General features: G+C 38.0%; 1 pseudogene across 1 annotated transcript; it reads right to left on the bottom strand.

Moving 5' to 3' along the window:
• Positions 1-3,281: 3,281 nt before the first annotated feature.
• On the bottom strand, positions 3,282-16,064 carry LOC309823111 (protein VCF1-like; annotated as a pseudogene). The gene is made up of 2 exons: positions 15,947-16,064; positions 3,282-3,762 (listed from the first exon to the last, which is right to left on the bottom strand). The product of its transcript is annotated as a protein VCF1-like (transcript).
• Between the last annotated feature and the right edge of the window lie 848 nt (positions 16,065-16,912).

Raw genomic sequence — 16,912 nt, 5'->3', positions numbered from 1 at the left:
TGTTTCAAATTTATGTAGATCTCATACTCTGCATAAAGTTATATAAAATAATTTTATTGTTAATAATAAAAAGATTACTCCTTTTTTGAAAGTAGATACTCTTTACTAGTTTATTGAAATTAAAAAATTGAAGATCCCTCATTTTTGTGTCTGTGTGTGTTAATTTCTGCTTTATAACAAAGTGAATCAGTTATACATATACATATATCCCCATATCTCCTCCCTCTTGTGTCTCCCCCTCACCATCCTTATCCCACCCCTCTAAGTGGTCATAAATCACTGAGCTGATCTCCCTGTGCTATGTGGCTGCTTCCCACTAGCTATTTATTTTACATTTGGTAGTGTGTATATGTCCATGCCACTCTCTCACTTCATCCCAGCTTACCCTTCCCCTTTCCTGTGTCTTCAAGTCCATTCTTTACATCTGCATCTTTATTCCTGTCCTGCCCCTAGGTTCTTCAGAACCATTTTTTTTCTTTTTTTTTTAGATTCCATATATATGTGTTAACATATGGTATTTGTTTTTCTCTTTCTGACTTCACTCTGTAGGACAGACTCTAGGTCCATCCACCTCACTACAAATAACTCAATTTTGTTTCTTTTTATGGCTGAGTAATATTCCATTGTATGTATGTGCCATATCTTCTTTATCCAGTCATCTGTCGATGGACAGTTAGGTTGCTTCCATGTCCTGGCTATTATAAATAGAGCTGCAATGAACATTGTGGTGCATGATTCTTTTTGAATTATAGTTTTCTCAGGGTATATGTCCAGTAGTGGGATTGCTGGGTCGTATGGTAGGTCTATTTTTAGTTTTTTAAGGAACCTCCATTACTGTTCTCCATAGTGGCTGTATCAATTTACATTCCCACCAACAGTGCAAGAGGGTTCCCTTCCCTTTTCTCCACACCCTCTCCAGCATTTAGTGTTTGTAGATTTTTTGATGGTGGCCATTCTGACTGGTGTGAGGTGATACCTGATTGTAGTTTTGATTTGCATTTCTCTAGTGATTAGTGATGTTGAGCATTCTTTCACGTGTTTGTTGGCAAACAGAGTTTTCTATGATTAAAAATCTTCCAACAAACAGAAGCCCAGGACCAGATGGCTTCACAGGTGAATTCTATCAAACATCTAGAGAAGAGCTAACACCTAAACTTCTCAAACTCTTCCAAAATATAGCATAGGGAGGAACACTCCCAAACTCATTCTACGAGTTCACCATCACCCTGACACCAAAACCAGACAAAGATGTCACAAAGAAAGAAAATTACAGGCCAATATCACTGATGAACATAGATGCAAAAATCCTCAACAAAATACTAGCAAACAGAATCCAACAGCACATTAAAAGGATCGTACACCATGATCAAGTGGGGTTTATCCCAGGAATGCAAGGATTCTTCAATATAGGCAAATCAGTCATGTGATACACCATATTAACAAATTGAAGGAGAAAAACAATATATCATCTCAATAGATGCAGAAAAAGATTTCAACAAAATTCAACACCCATTTATGATAAAAACCCTCCAGAAAGTAGGCATAGAGGGAACGTACCTCAACATAATAAAGGTCATATATGACAAACCCACAGCCAACATTGTTCTCAATGGTGAAAAACTGATACCATTTCCTCTAAGATCAGGAACAAGACAAGGTTGTCCACTCTCATCACTATTATTCAACATAGTTTTGGAAGTTTTAGCTACAGCAATCAGAGAAGAAAAAGAAATAAAAAGAATACAAACTGGAAAAGAAGTAAAACTGTCACTGTTTGCAGATGACATGTTACTATACATAGAGAATCCTAAAGATGCTACCAGAAAACTACTAGAGCTAATTAATGAATTTCATAAAGTAGCAGGATACAAAATTAATGCACAGAAATCTCTTACATTCCTATACACTAATGATAAAAAATCTGAAAGAGAAATTAAGGAAATACTCCCATTTACCATTGCAACAAAAAGAATAAAATACCTAGGAATAAACCTACCTAAGGAGACAAAAGACCTGTATGCAGAAAACTATAAGGCACTGATAAAAGAAATTAAAATGATATAAACAGATGGAGAGATATACCATGTTCTTGGATTGGAAGAATCAATATGTGAAAATGACTATACTACCCAAAGCAATCTACAGATTCAATGCAATCCCTATCAAACTGCCAATGGAATTTTTCACAGAACTAGAAAAAGAATTTCACAATTTGTATGGACACACAAAAGGCCCCGAATAGCCAAAGCAATCTCGAGTAAGAAAAATGGAGCTGGAGGAATCAGGCTCCCGGACTTCAGACTATACTACAAAGCTACAGTAATCAAGACAGTATGGTACTCGCACAAAAACAGAAATATAGATAAATGGAACAGGATAGAAAGCCTAGAGATAAACCCACGCACCAATGGTCACCTTATTTTTGATAAAGGAGGCAAGAATATACAATGGAGAAAAGACAGCCTCTTCAGTAAGTGGTGCTGGGAAAACTGGACAGCTACATGGAAAAGAATGAAATTAGAACACTCCCTAACACCATACACAGAAATAAACTCAAAATGGATTCGAGACCTAAATATAAGACCGGACACTATAAAACTCTTAGAGGAAAACATAGGAAGAACACTCTATGACATAAATCACAGCAAGATCCTTTTTGACCCACCTCCTAGAGAAATGGAAATAAAAACAAAAATGAACAAATGGGACCTAATGAAACTTAAAAACTTTTACACAGGAAAGGAAACCTTAAACAACACGAAAAGACAACTCTCAGAATGGGAGAAAATATTTGCAAACGAAGGAACTGACAAAGTATTAATCTCCAAAATTTACAAGCAGCTCATTCAGCTCAATATCAAATAAACAACCCAATCCAAAACTAGGCAGAAGACCTAAACAGACATTTCTCCAAAGAAGATCCCTCATTTTTAAAGGACCTTTTTACAGAAAGCAACATTTCTAATTGACAGATCTGGAAATTAGCCTGACTTGGACAAACTATGGATTCGACATGCAGATGAGATTTCCTTCTACTGTTAACTTGCCCTGGTTTTGATACCCACCCTCAAAAGAATCCTATAAAAAACTGCTTCAAAGCCCCTTTGAAATCGCAGTAGTGCAGCAAAACCACAAGTAAACAGTGACCTGTTAATCTGTTATTTCAAATACAGACTGAAAAGCCAACAGGCATTTTTTGGTGCAATTTTTTTAAAACATCGTTGATATATCATATCTGCACAGCGCTGTCCCTTCACAGAAGGCAAGAAAGTGCCGGCACATCATGTGGGAGGCCGTCCTTGGTACTGTAGGCTGTGAAAGTGGGCCTCCTTCATGGTCTGGTTGATGTGGAAGTAAGGGCCTTGACACAGTGTGTATCGCCCCAGCACGGACTGGGGGGCGGGGCGCGTGGGGGCTGGACCGGGCGGAGGGGTGGTTTAAGCTGCTCTCCAGCCAGCTGGCCTGGCCCGGGCTGTTGATGCTGCTGCTGCTGTTCCCGCCACTGCGACTGCTTGAAGACCGTGTCCCCAGGAATCGTAAAAGAAAGGGTTTCTAGTCTCCTTTTGGTCTGTGGGGGGAAATGGTGGTCTTCACTGCCTTTCCTTCTCCTTTTCCTGGGGCGGAGGCGCGCGCTCAGGGCAGCCAATGGAGGCGAGCGACGCGGCGCCGCTCAGCGAGGAGAGGGAACAGGGAGTTTTGCGTTTTGGCGGCTGCCACGCACTCCCCCTCGGGCCTTGGCTCTCGCCGCGGCTCTGGTGGACGCTGCTGGCCAAAAGATTACTCTTTTTCTTTGAATTATGTATGCTGCCTTTTTGCCTTCTGAATATACCCCACTTTTAACTAATATATAGTTGTAAATAAATAAAAGTTCTATAGTAGAAAATTCTTAGACACTTCAGAAGATAATACAACCCCAAATATTTTTAATCCATTAATTTAATTCATCCCTCAATTTACTCCTTTACTAATAGTTCATTCCTTTATTTAACAAAAAGCTATATTTGAGGCATGACTGTGTAACTGGCCCCTGCACACAAACTGAATAAAATATAATCCTTGTGCTTGTACTTAGAGACTCAGAAGAATCTTTGTATAACTCAAGTTTCTTATTTATAGAAATCAATTCTAGTTAACCTAGTAGCAATGAATTTAAAACATAGCTCAAATATTTGTATAGTTCAAATAATGCTTGGGAAATGAGCAGGAAGAGATAGCCTGATCCACAACGGATACAACAACAGATTATAATAAAATAAGTGTCAGGTTGGAGTGCCACCATTACTGCTGCTGATGACTGAGAACCACTGTTGACATTACTCCCAGAGAACCTGGATGCTGTCATCACTATTTCTGCTTCTGCTGGCACAGCTGCTACTGGGCACTGGGTGCTCCTGATGATGAAATGAACATTAAAGAGTCTTGCATCAGCCTTTACAAACTGAATTCAGAAAGATAGGGTTATGTGTGACTCAATACTTTCTCTCCTTCACTCACTTCACATCTAATCTTCCAGAAAATCTGTTCTCTTTAATTTTAAAATAAATGCATTATATGGCCACATTTCACTATGCCCACTGTACCCCAATCCAAGTATGCCGTGATCTCTTGTCTAGATTACAGTAAATTTCTTTCTTTCACACTACTCTCTGTCCTCAAGGGTGCGACTAGGGTGATCCTTTTAAATCATAAATCAAACCATTTCACTCTTCTGCTCAAACCACTCCAATGTCTTGATATTTCACTCAGAGGAAACCACAAATCAGCAAAACTCATTGAATGGCTAGGTACAAGCACCTGAGTAATCTGACTTCCTGTTAATTCCTCACCCTGCTTCAGTCCTACTGGCCTCCCCTCTTCCTTCATAAAGGCAGATACGCTCCACTTTAGAGCCTCTCACTTGCTAGTCCCTCTGCAGAAAAGCTCTTCTTCAGATACCCACGTGACTAACTCCCTCTTCTTCCTCAAGTCTCTACTGACTACCCCATTTCCAAATGCAATCTGCCCTTTTCACCTGGCATTCCAAATCCACTCAACCCAACTCTATTTTATCCCAAGGAAAACATCAACTTGCAACTTACTCTTTTATACGTATTTTTCTACTATTTGTCTCCCCTCCTTACTTTCCACCAGAAAAATAACCTATACTAGGGTACGGGTTGAGGAAAAGGGAGGAATGAATAAGCAGATCACAGATGATTTTTAGGGCAGTGAAACTGTTCTGTATGATAAAATAATGGTGGATACATGTAAGTATATATTTGTCAAAACCAACAGAAAGTGTAGCACCAAGAATGAACCCTAATGTAAACTATGGACTTTGGGTGAAACTGATGTGTCAAAGTAGGTCCATCAAGTGTAACGAATGTTCTACCCTGGTGTGGCAGATCGTGTGTGGGGGCAATGTGTATATGGTAGTTCTCTGTATTTCCTGTTTAATTTTCCTGTGAACCTGAAGCTGCTTTGAAAATAGAGTCTATTAGAAAAACCCTCTAAAAAGAGAAAATAATTAGCACAAATATAACTGAAAATAGATTAGTATGCAGGATATATCAAGAATTTCTAAATGTAAATTTAAAAAGATAAACCACCCAATCAAAAAATTAGGACATCAAAAAAATTCCAAGGAAATATGAATGGATACAAAAATATGCTATATCTCAAAAGGAAAATGTGAATCAAAATCATGTTTTCTAAAATGAATTTTCATGTAATTCACACGTTGAAAATAACATTCATAATAATTATAATAATTAAAGTATATGGAACAATGGGACCTAGTTTATACTTCTGGTGATGTTTAAAATGATACAGCTGTTTGACATAACAATGTGACAGTATCTGAAGTGTTACCTGACAGTCTGTCTTTAAAATTCCTTGAAGTATCTTTGCGTTTTTTCTCTCCTTAGGCATAGTTACCTTGAAGAATGTTTCCTGGCCCCACTGAGAAGAGGCTAAGAGGAAAAACCCAAGTCCCTACATCAGAAATTATCAGAGTCTCACAGCAGTATATAATCTCCCTTTCATTCAATGAGTTCTGAGTCTCTAAATTCACACATTTCTAGGAAATGTGTTAGGCACTATGACTCAAAATCTGTTTATAGGATTTTATTTTACATATATAAACACACCATATATATATGTATATGTGTGTGTATATATGTACATATACATATGTGTGTGTGAATATACATACAAATATATTTTTCAGTTATACAATCAAAAGTAAAGTGTAGTTAAAATAAAGGTGACCTTTGAGAAGCTGCCCTGTATTTCAGTCCTCAGGGTCATGAACAATTAGCATAAACCTACAAAGATTCCTTAAGGCAGACCATTTTGATGACTGTACTAGATCTGAAATCTATCCTGACAACCATACCCATTTTGTCTCTGGAGCTCTGTGCCACTGTTTGATCTCTACCTCCCTGGGGTCATCTCACTCCCTTAACTGCAGTTGAATTGAATCCACAGAAAATTCTACCAGCCTCTATATTCTATACAAAATTGCCACAACAATCACTTGTCAAAGATGATGACACCCCTCCTCAAAGTATATCCCTTGCCCTTGGTGGAGAAAATGTCCTTTGGGCCCTTCCAGGGGATTTTTGGGGAGTGGATGGTCCATATTAAATTCACTCCAGCATTTTTCTTTCTGTCAAAATTGTTTCAAGTTACTTCTCAACATAGTACTTGGATTTGCTGGCATTTTCATTCAATTTAGCATTGTCTATCAGTGGCACCTGGTCAATTGTGTGGACCACTCACAGCTGTTATGCTACCATAGTGAATCTAGAAACTCTAGCAGATAGACTGGTATTAATTCAGCCACTCTGTAATTATGTACTCAGAATACCTCCTATCTACAGTTCCCAGAGTTTCTATAATATAAATACTAATGTAAATTGTGAAAATGAAACACTGAAAATCTTTTGATATAATGCCTCTTTTCAAAGTTGTCTTTAATTGACAATCCCCAGAGGATTTTCAGCTGCTACCTAATTCAGTGTTTCTCAACATTGGCTGTTTCAAAATCAGCTGGGGAGATTTAAAGATTCCTAATGTTCAAGTCATTCCCCAAACTAATTGCATTGGTATTCCTGGGGAGGAATTCTGGCATCAGGATTTTTTAAAGCTCCCAGTCAATTCCAATGCATAGACAAGGTTGAGAAATACTGCTTTTGTTACTGAGCCAAACTTGAGTCCCTATGCCTACATGCAGTAAAGCCAATCTACTGACACCAGGTTGTGGTGATGGAAAGTGCAGCATTTATTGCAGGGTGCCAAGCAAGGAATCTGAGTAGCTAGTGCTTAAAAGACCTCAACTCCCTGAAGGCTTTCAGGGAAAGGGTTTTTAAGATAAGATGAGGGAGGTGGGTGATGGGGTGCATGATCAGCTCGTGAACATTCTTCTAGTTGGTTGGTGGTTAGGTAATTGGGAGTCAGCATCATTAACCTTCTGGTTCCAACCTGTCTGGGGTCTACATGCTTGTGGGCAGCATACAGTTAACTTCTTCCACCTGGTGGTGGTTTCAGTATCTGCAAAGCACTCAAAGGATGTGGCTCAGAATATTATCTATAGCCCTTGAGGAAGAACTAAAAATCCTTGACTTTGTTTAATGGCTAAACCATTATTATTTTGTCTTGCTCGACTGTTTTCCTTTCTTTCTGTATTTTCTCACTTTGATTAAATTCACTCTATGGAACTCAGGGAAAGCCTAGGGAGCTAAAGTTTTTCTACAAACAAGAGGCAGGAAGAGGACGTGGGCGGGGAGGGGTGTGTTCTGGGAAGGCCCAATAGGGTCCTGCTTGGTTATACTTTTAAAGACAGTGATAGAGGAGGAATACGGTAGGCTGAATGTTGGCCCTCCAAAAGGCCAACTGTGACCAGCGGTCTCATTTCTGTGCTTCCAAAGGAGTTGAGGTAAGTAATTTTTGTTTCTTTTTTCATAGTGCTGGTATCTAAAATAATGGTATATTACTTTAACAGTTACTAGCGTCTTCAGTTTGATGAAATAGAGCCGTGATTCAGCAAAACGTAGGATCAAACTTCATCTGCTTTCTTTACCCTGAGGCTACAGGCAGTAAGATATTCTTTAGCAAGGTCACAGAATTCCTGGGTTGATGAATAAAATAAGAATTTTAGCATGGTATTTTCTTCCTCTATGCTTTCTGTGTTATTGGTGACAGCCAATCCACACTGCAGTTGTTAAATTTCTTGTGTCCCTTTTCCTATTTTAGGGAGTAGCCAACTAAAACCCTAAAGGCTCCAATGAGCACCTCATTCTAGTAGATCCTCTATATCAATTTAGTTACCTCTTTAGTGCATGTCTTGGAATCCCAGATTCTAATACTAAAACTAAATTTTTACCTCATTAAGTCTGAATTAGGCAAAATACCCAAGCTTCGAATTGTTTCTACTTCCTGAGGATCTCTTGCTAGAGACCTGTACCCTGTTTGCAGTATCTGTATCAGTCAAAATTGTTACCGCAAGTGGGGGTCTGGCTGCTTGCCCTCTGAAGCCAATAAAGAGGCAAGGTTGGTGGAAAGGAAAGTTTGCTTTCAGAGGCTATCAAGTGGGGGAGGGGTGGAGGGAAGAGGGCAGACTCCTGCCCAAAGGCTTATTCCCCGCACTGACAATCAGTGGGCAAGAGCATTTACAGATGGAGGGAGGGGGCTAAGGCAGAAACAGCACAGTCAGCTCTGACAGTCATCTTGAAGTTAGTCATGCAGTGGTCTGATCAGTGTCATCTTCATTGTTTTAAATACAGTTAGTCTGTAGTACCAGGGTCGGTTTGTTCCCATTTCTTTGAGGCCAGTTCTCGGAATTGTGGCAACCATGTAGCTAACTTCTTCCACCTGTTGAGGGTTTTAGTCTCTGTAAGACAGCTCAAAGGATATGGTTCAGAATATTATCTACAGTCTTTGAGGAGGAACTAAAGGTCCTTGACTTTGCTTAATGACTATTGTTATTTTGTCTCCTTTGACTGCTTTCCTTTGTTTCTGCATTCTCTCACTTCTCTGATTTAACTTATCCTTTGGCTAAAGTTTTTTCACAGACAAGAGGCAGGCTAAGGACATGGGCAGGGAAGGATCATAGGGTTCTGCTCTGTTTCAAGATCGTGGTTGAGTATATCAGAGATCAACCACAGTTAACTACACAGAACATGAACTTACGGGAAATATATTGTTTATCTAACATGAAGGTTCTCTCTGCCATTATTATCTGAATTCAAAGCCCTAGATTGTATATCAAATGGGAATGTCTTAGGTACAATACACATACTCTACATGTCAGTTGTCAAAGGAACAAAGAAGTCTAGCATCTGAACTATGTGACTTTGGTAGTAGAAAGCAGATTATCACTTCTCCATAAGAACTACATGTTGATAAATTCTTCAAACATGGGAAAGCGTTTCAGATGCCAATCTGGAGGGAGGATTCATTGTGTCTTCAAATTTACCTAAGAATTTTCTCAGGTATATGTTAGGGATAAGGCAGGCGATAAAGAATATTCCAGGCTGTGGGAATAAAGGACATATGTCAGAATTATAGTTTAGGATTCTAGTTTAAGATGGCAGCTGCCACCCTTTATTTGTTCTTCTACTAAAAATCCTGCTGAAATGACAGAAGAAAATGAGGTAAAAAATGAATAATTTTATTGAGAATAGAAAAAGGAGAAACAGTGGGAGACTTTTTTTTTTTTTAATTTAGAAAGCAGAAATGCCACTGACCAATAAAAGTAGAAAATGAATGTGAGTATGTTTGGTTTGGAAATCAAGAATGCGTTGTGTGACAGAAATACAGGTGCTTAAACAAAGGACTGTATAGTAAATAGCAGAGCTAGATCTTTCACCCTTGCCACATTTTTAGGAAAATAAATCTGCTGGCAGCACCAGTGTTGGTCCCCACATTAAAACCCTAAAGGGCATGATCTGTCTGGGAAAGGCTTGGGCTCTGTGGTATTGGTTCCTCGGAGAAAAGGCACCTTTTCTTGGCATTGAATGGTTTCATTTTCAAAATCACCAATCTATTAAATTAGCCACCTTTATTAAACAGAATTCTCAGTCATCTCTTCCATTCAGGGAAGATATCTCTTAAAGAAACAGAACTATATAACTGGTGAAGAAATCCATGCCATCAATCTGTATTAATAAAATTTTATTTATAAATTCAAAGCATACCCAAGGGGAATTTTGAGAGCCATTGACTTGACTCAGACTTAAAAGGCATTTATGGAAGTAAAGCAAGTTTAAAAATTTTAATGTTTTTATATCAATATCCCTCACTGCCTTAGTAGGAGTGTGTGTCTAAGTTATGTGATGATTAAGTCTTCTCTGTTTAAAGAAGAAGAGGGAGAAGCTTCTCTCCTCCTTAGGGTGTATTCTTGAGAACACAAGACCTTTTAATTTTACAGCACAAGGTCCTGGGCCTTCTGATTCTGGAACTGTAAACACAAACCTCCAACATTAATTTAGGAGGCCCCCATAAGATAAGCAATCACAAAGTGTATTTTCTTGTCTCATACTTTTCTCTATAAAGTGAGAAGTTTTTGTCTCATACTTTTTTTGTCTCATACTTTTCTCTATAAAGTGCATGAAATTCTGTCCAGACCCCATAATCACTCGTTTTACCTTACATATGTATAATCTATTAGTACTTATCCAGTTATGTGATTGTTCTCTGCCCGTTCTCTGTTGGTAGGGAGAGAACTTCTGTTGACAAGATTACTTATTTTTCCCGACAATATATAAGTGGGACTGGCTCTAACCATTTAGACTATTATTTCTGGAAGCAGAACCTTCCCTTCTAATCCATCTCTAAGAATTTTGTACTTAAATATAGGGTGGGTATCGGGAGCAGTACACTAAAAGAAAAAACAAATCATGTAATTTAAAGTAACATTTCAGCGCTTTGTGTGAGATAGTTGGGGTAAACATAATTTCTGTAAAGTTCCTCAAATCATACTATACCTGAAATTATGCAATTTCTAGTCAGTTCATTGTATGTCCGCATTTGTCTATTTTACTGTTTCCTGTGGCACACCGTTATTAGCTCTGAGAATTGAGAGTGAAAATGAGTTTGTTAATCTGATGGTCTGTTTTATTCTGGCTTCCTTTTTTCCCAATTGAAAATATAGTCAAAGACTCAAGTGGCGAATCATATTTATTTCTGTAATATAGATTTAAATAGGCTTAATTCTGTTCATCTGTCTAAAATATATATTTAATATTTAATACATAAATTGTGATCTGTGTTTAGAAAATATGTGATTATACCATTATATTCTATTTTTAACCTTATATCTAGAACGTAGAGTTCTGCTGCAATTATTACACAGAGGCCACTTTCACTGCAATTCTGAGTTTTCATGGGTCTATTGGGAAAGCTTAAGATGTGTGTAATGGTAACATGAGTTTTATTGGGCTTCCTTCATCAAGAAATAACCATACTAATTATTTTCTATGAGGTGTATGTATCAGTTGCATTGTCCTGTACTGCCTTCCGTGTGAATGTGTTCCTTGGCTAGATGCTATATTGTGTGAAACTTCATGCCTGTATATCAAGCATTTTGTAACTCCCTAGATGGTGGTGCTGACTGGGGCTCTGAGGGTAAGAAAAAAATTCTCCATAACCAGAATAGATGTCAATTTCTGTGAGAATGACTTGTTACCCCTGGTAACAAAGGATAATTTGTCTTCCCAAGGAAATATGCCATATGGGTGATTCAGAATTGTTATTTTTGTTTGTTTGTTTTTTTCTGAGAGATTAAATTTTCTTAGAAGGCAGAAGCTAGATTGTTAGAATTCATGCTGCTGGGTTCCTGTGTGATCTCCATCTTTTACCCAGTGATTACTCCATTTCTATACCTGTCATGCCAGGTCTGGCATAGCCAATAACAAAGACTATTTAGTAGCAACTGGCAGAGTAATTTTGTCTACGTGGTTATTCAGTATTCTTTCCATGGTGAGTGCTCACTGGTAGGCATTTATATCTGACATGAAAAATGTCACTTGATGCCCCTTTGCATACGTCCACCCGCATGCCTCTCCCGTAGACCCTCTTTTATCTGACATTCCAGTCTTTTAATTTTGAGGCCATTCACCACTGCCCATAATTCCACACATTCTCATCTCTGGCCACATCTCCTTTCCCATAAAGTCAATGAATGGTTGTAACGATAGCTCTGTCCATTGGGAAGATTTTCACACACTCACAGAGTTACCACTGAGTGGCTACAATGTAGCCTCCATTTATTTTGGGTTCATTTTGTATACTGAGCCAATCTATCTATAAACCAAGCTTGGGTTTTTCATATTCCCTCCATATACCCATATATAAGATGAGGGAAGGATGAAAACATGGGTGACATGAGGCTGTGTACTCATGCAATTTACTTAGGCCTTCTCGTCCTGCTCAGGCTTGATCCACGATGTACCATTTCTATCCTACAATGAATTATTGCTGCATCTACCCAATCTGATGATGATTTTATGGGTTATCAAAATGGGCATATATGCATTGGAGCTATTCTGGGATTTAACCCCAGTTATCAATCTGGTAGCCAGAAAAAGAAGGTGGGGACAGCTCTTGAGGGGGTACTTGTTGCCTGGCAGGGAAGAGACCTTTGCAGCTTATTCTCATATCAAGGAACTGCTAATACTTTAATGGGAAAGGGTGAGCTCCCTCTGAAGACTCTGAAGGCTCACAGTTAAAATCTTCAGAGGAATCCACACAGATATTCCCGTTCTAAGCTTCAGTAACGCAGGTTTTCTCAGCCAGGACCCTAAACACAGCATAACAGACCTGCCTAGGCTGAGCATTCAATAGTCTCTGTAGCTCAGTGTTCTTAACAATAATATCCTGAGTCTGTTCCTCATTTGGTCCTGTCCCACAATGTAAGAGCTAAAGCCCTCTTTTTAAATGACAGCAGAGGCTCTCTGACTCCCTCCCTTAGCTATACGCAGGTTATCATCATTCTTCTGCAGGGTGTCAGTGTAACTTTGTAGATACCAGCCAATTCCATGATACTTGTATGCATTCTACTTCCTGAACTTTTCAAAGTCCTTGTGCATTACACTGGGTGGGGCATTCCCCTTCATGTTTGTAACACTATATCCTCCAATATTGTTTTCCAAGATGCTCATGGCTTCAACCTGGAAGCTGAGGCAGTTCCTGAAGGCACTTACAATAGGAAGCAGTCAGGTAGGGATACTCCTTGTAGGAGTTTCTCTCATGAAAGGAAATATGAGCAACTTAATGTCCATGACTGCAACAGTTTATAATCTGTATATTATGTGCTTCCTATAACGTTATCAATTTATATGATAAAGTACCATGAAAATGTTTATTCAACATGTGACAGTTTTGCATTAAGAATCACCATGTGAAAATTGTTGTATGGTGTATAATCTTTACTCTGAATTTATCCTTAGGATGGAGTGTGTGTTACATACAAGTAGGTTTAATTAGAGATAATGTATAATGCTTATGAGAAATTTCTTAGGAAACAAGCATGTTTAGAAATTAGTGAAGTTAGAAGTTAAATCCACTTGAGAACTAGAAAAAGATAGGACAGAGGTGCCATTTAAGATTGAAACTGAAATGACAGTAAAGCTGGGGGAGGAAAATGCAGGGTGCTTTCAGCGAAAGGGAGTAAGTACTTTAACTGGATATGACATACACAGTACAAAAGGGAGTGTCTAGGCTACTGCAGATTGTTGAGACCCTTAAAGATGAATCTTGAGTAAGCGCCAAACCAGTGCAGCTGTGGAGCTGAATTTTTGGCCTGGGCAGAGCCAAATAAGGACACCATAGTCTTCACAATCGGTTGCTTCTTATTAGTTATGTCATGATGTCATTCATGATTCATTAAACAAATTCAGCATAATGGAAAAGAGAAGATAAAGGTAAATTTCAAAGATGGTAAGGAAGTATAAATGACAAGCATTTGCATCTAATGGGATGTGTGAAATCAGGGAGAGAACGCAGTTAATAATGAGGAGGTTAGTGATACAAATAAAGGTAATGAACAAATGAATGAAACAATACCACAATAGCACTAAAGAGTAGCAATTTAAGTTTATGTATTTGGTAAATTAAAAATATACTGTGATTATTTTAAGTTACTATTTGCTTTATTAAAAATATTAGTCTTTTCAGTAAATGTTAATGGAAAAGTCTATTTAAAAAATTGCACATCAAGTAAGAGTTCATGAGTACAATATATAATGCAACTTCATGTGTCACCTATTTTCAAGGATAGTAGGAGCTGATAAGAATTCCTTAGCTAGAAATGTGATTACTTCTATTGAACTTGATGCTGAGAGAAATAATTTGTTAGTATAAGTGTACTTTGATGTCACATGTTTAATTCCCATCTTATAATACTAAATTTATTATGATATTAATATACTTCTTAAACATGCAACATATATGCAGGCATCCACACATGTACACATGCCTACTTTAGGTCAACTTGAAATTAATACCAAGTATTAAACACTTTCAAAGTTTAAAAGTGAATTATATTTGAACACCGTGACTACTTTCAGAAACAATAAAAATGTGCTTTAAAAATATTGATATCAAGATGAATTATTTATACAGCTTCAATTTCTTTGAAAGCAAGATGTTAGCAGACTCTAATAAAAATACATCTTGACTTTACCCGAAAGGAAAAAGCTCAAAGGTGGACATAGATGCTTTCAGTTTTGTATTCCCCACACATTTATTACAGTGATTATAAGAATTTTTATTTAGAATTTTACTTGGTTAGCTATACAAATGTTAAGGATTTCATACTTAATAAAAAATTTTTATCAAACCCCCCTATTATTCAAATACACCTACTGACTTGGTGTGTTTCAGAATTATGCTTAATTATCTGCACTTACTGAAAAGAAAGGGCGATGTCTTCACTTTTAAGTTTGTATCTTTTGATCATCTTCACCCATTTCACACATTCCCCCACCTCCCACCTCTGGCAACAACTGATCTATTCACTGTATCTATGAATTTGTTTTTTAGGGTTTGTTTATGTTTTATTTTTAGATTCCACGTATAAGTGAGGTCATATAGTATTTGTCTTTGTCTGATTTATTTCACTTAGTATAATACCCTCAAGGTCCATCCAGGTTGTCACAAATGGCAAGATTTCCTTTTTTATTGCTGGATAACATCCCTGTGTGTGTCTGTAGTAAGTCCCCTACATACAAACAAGTTCTGTTCTGAGAGTGCATTTGTAAGTCCAACAAAGTTAGCCTAGGTACCCAAATAACACAATCATCTATACAGTACTGTACTGTAATAGGTTTATAATACTTGTCACACAAATAATAAAGAAGCAAACACAAAAAACAAAGAACATTTTTAATCTTACAGTGTAGTACCTTGAAAAGTACAGTAGTACAGTACAACAGCTGGCATGCAGGGGCTGGCATCTAGTGAAAAGGCAAGAAGAGTTACTGACTGGAGGAGGAAGGGGAGGTGGGAGATGGTACAGCTGAAGGATCCTCAGCAATAGGAGATGGAGGGCAAGCTGCGATTTCACTCATGCCTGACATTGATGACACAAGTTCTGATTCCTTGCTGGATTCAATTCTATCTACCCTCTTGAAAAAACGAACCAGTGATATCTGGATAGTAGCTCTTTTTTCTCATCATAGTTGACACGGTAGCACTGGATTGCATACTGAACAGCTGCTGCAACCTTCGTGTACCATTCTACATTCGGGTCCTGTGCCTCAAAAACTAACAGTGCCTCCTCAAATAAAGAAAATCCCCTTGCCATTTCCTGCATCACAAATCTCTTCAGTTCTTCAGTTACTTTTTCTTCCTCTTGTCTCTCTTCATCCTTTCTCTGGGCCTCCAATTCCATCAGGTCTTCATTAGTAAGCTCCTTGTGTTGCACAGCAAGGAATTCAATGTTATAACAATGAGTGACTTCTACCATCTTTTTGCCTCTCCACTTTCTCAATTATTGTCACTTTTGTTTCCATCGTTATGGCTTGGTGCTTCTTAGCAGTACTGGCTACATCACAGCTGCTTTTATGCTTGCTTCCAGACATCCTGGACTTGAAACAAAGATACTGTACTACTGTACTCTATACAGTACTGTACAGTAAAGTACACACAAGCACAACCACTTATAGAAGATGCACACATGCGACAATGTATGCCAGACATGTGAACTAACTTTCGTGATTGGACATGCAAATATATGTTTGCATCTCTGAAAGTTGACAGCTTGAAGGTTCCTATGTAGAGGACTTACTGTATATATATACAATTGACCTTTGAACAACACAGACTTGAACTGCAAGGGTCAACTTACATGTGGATATTTTTCAAGAAATATGTACTATATTACAAAACAATCCACTGTTGGTGAAATCTGTGGATACAGAACTACAGATAGGGAGGGCCAACTGTAGAGATATACTCAGATTTTTGGCTACATGAAGTGTCAGCAACCCTAACCCCAGTGCTGTTCAAGAGTCAACTATATATATATAACATAAAATCACATTTTCTTTATTCACTCATCCATCGATGGACACTTACATTTTTTCCATGTTTTGCCTGTTATAAATAATGCTGCAGTGAACATGGAGGTGCAGATATTTTTTTGAGCTAGTGTTTCATATCCTTTGGATAAATACCTAGAAATGGAATTGCTGGATAATATGGTATTTCTATTTTTAATTTTTTGAGGAACCGCTATGCTGTTTTCTATAGTGGCTGCACCCATTTACATTCCCATCAACAGTGAACTAAGGTTCCCTTTTTTCACCAACATGTGTTGTTTTTTGTCTTTTTGACAATAGCTGTACTAACAGGGGTGAGGTTGTATCTCATTGTACTTTTGATTTGCATTTCTCACTGTGATGCCAAGCACCATTTCATTTACCTGTTG

The sequence above is a fragment of the Grampus griseus genome (genome assembly GCF_964374135.1).
Source record: "Grampus griseus genome assembly, chromosome: 5".
Classification (NCBI taxonomy): Eukaryota; Metazoa; Chordata; class Mammalia; order Artiodactyla; family Delphinidae; genus Grampus; species Grampus griseus.
This window is presented reverse-complemented; position numbering and strand designations above follow the sequence as displayed.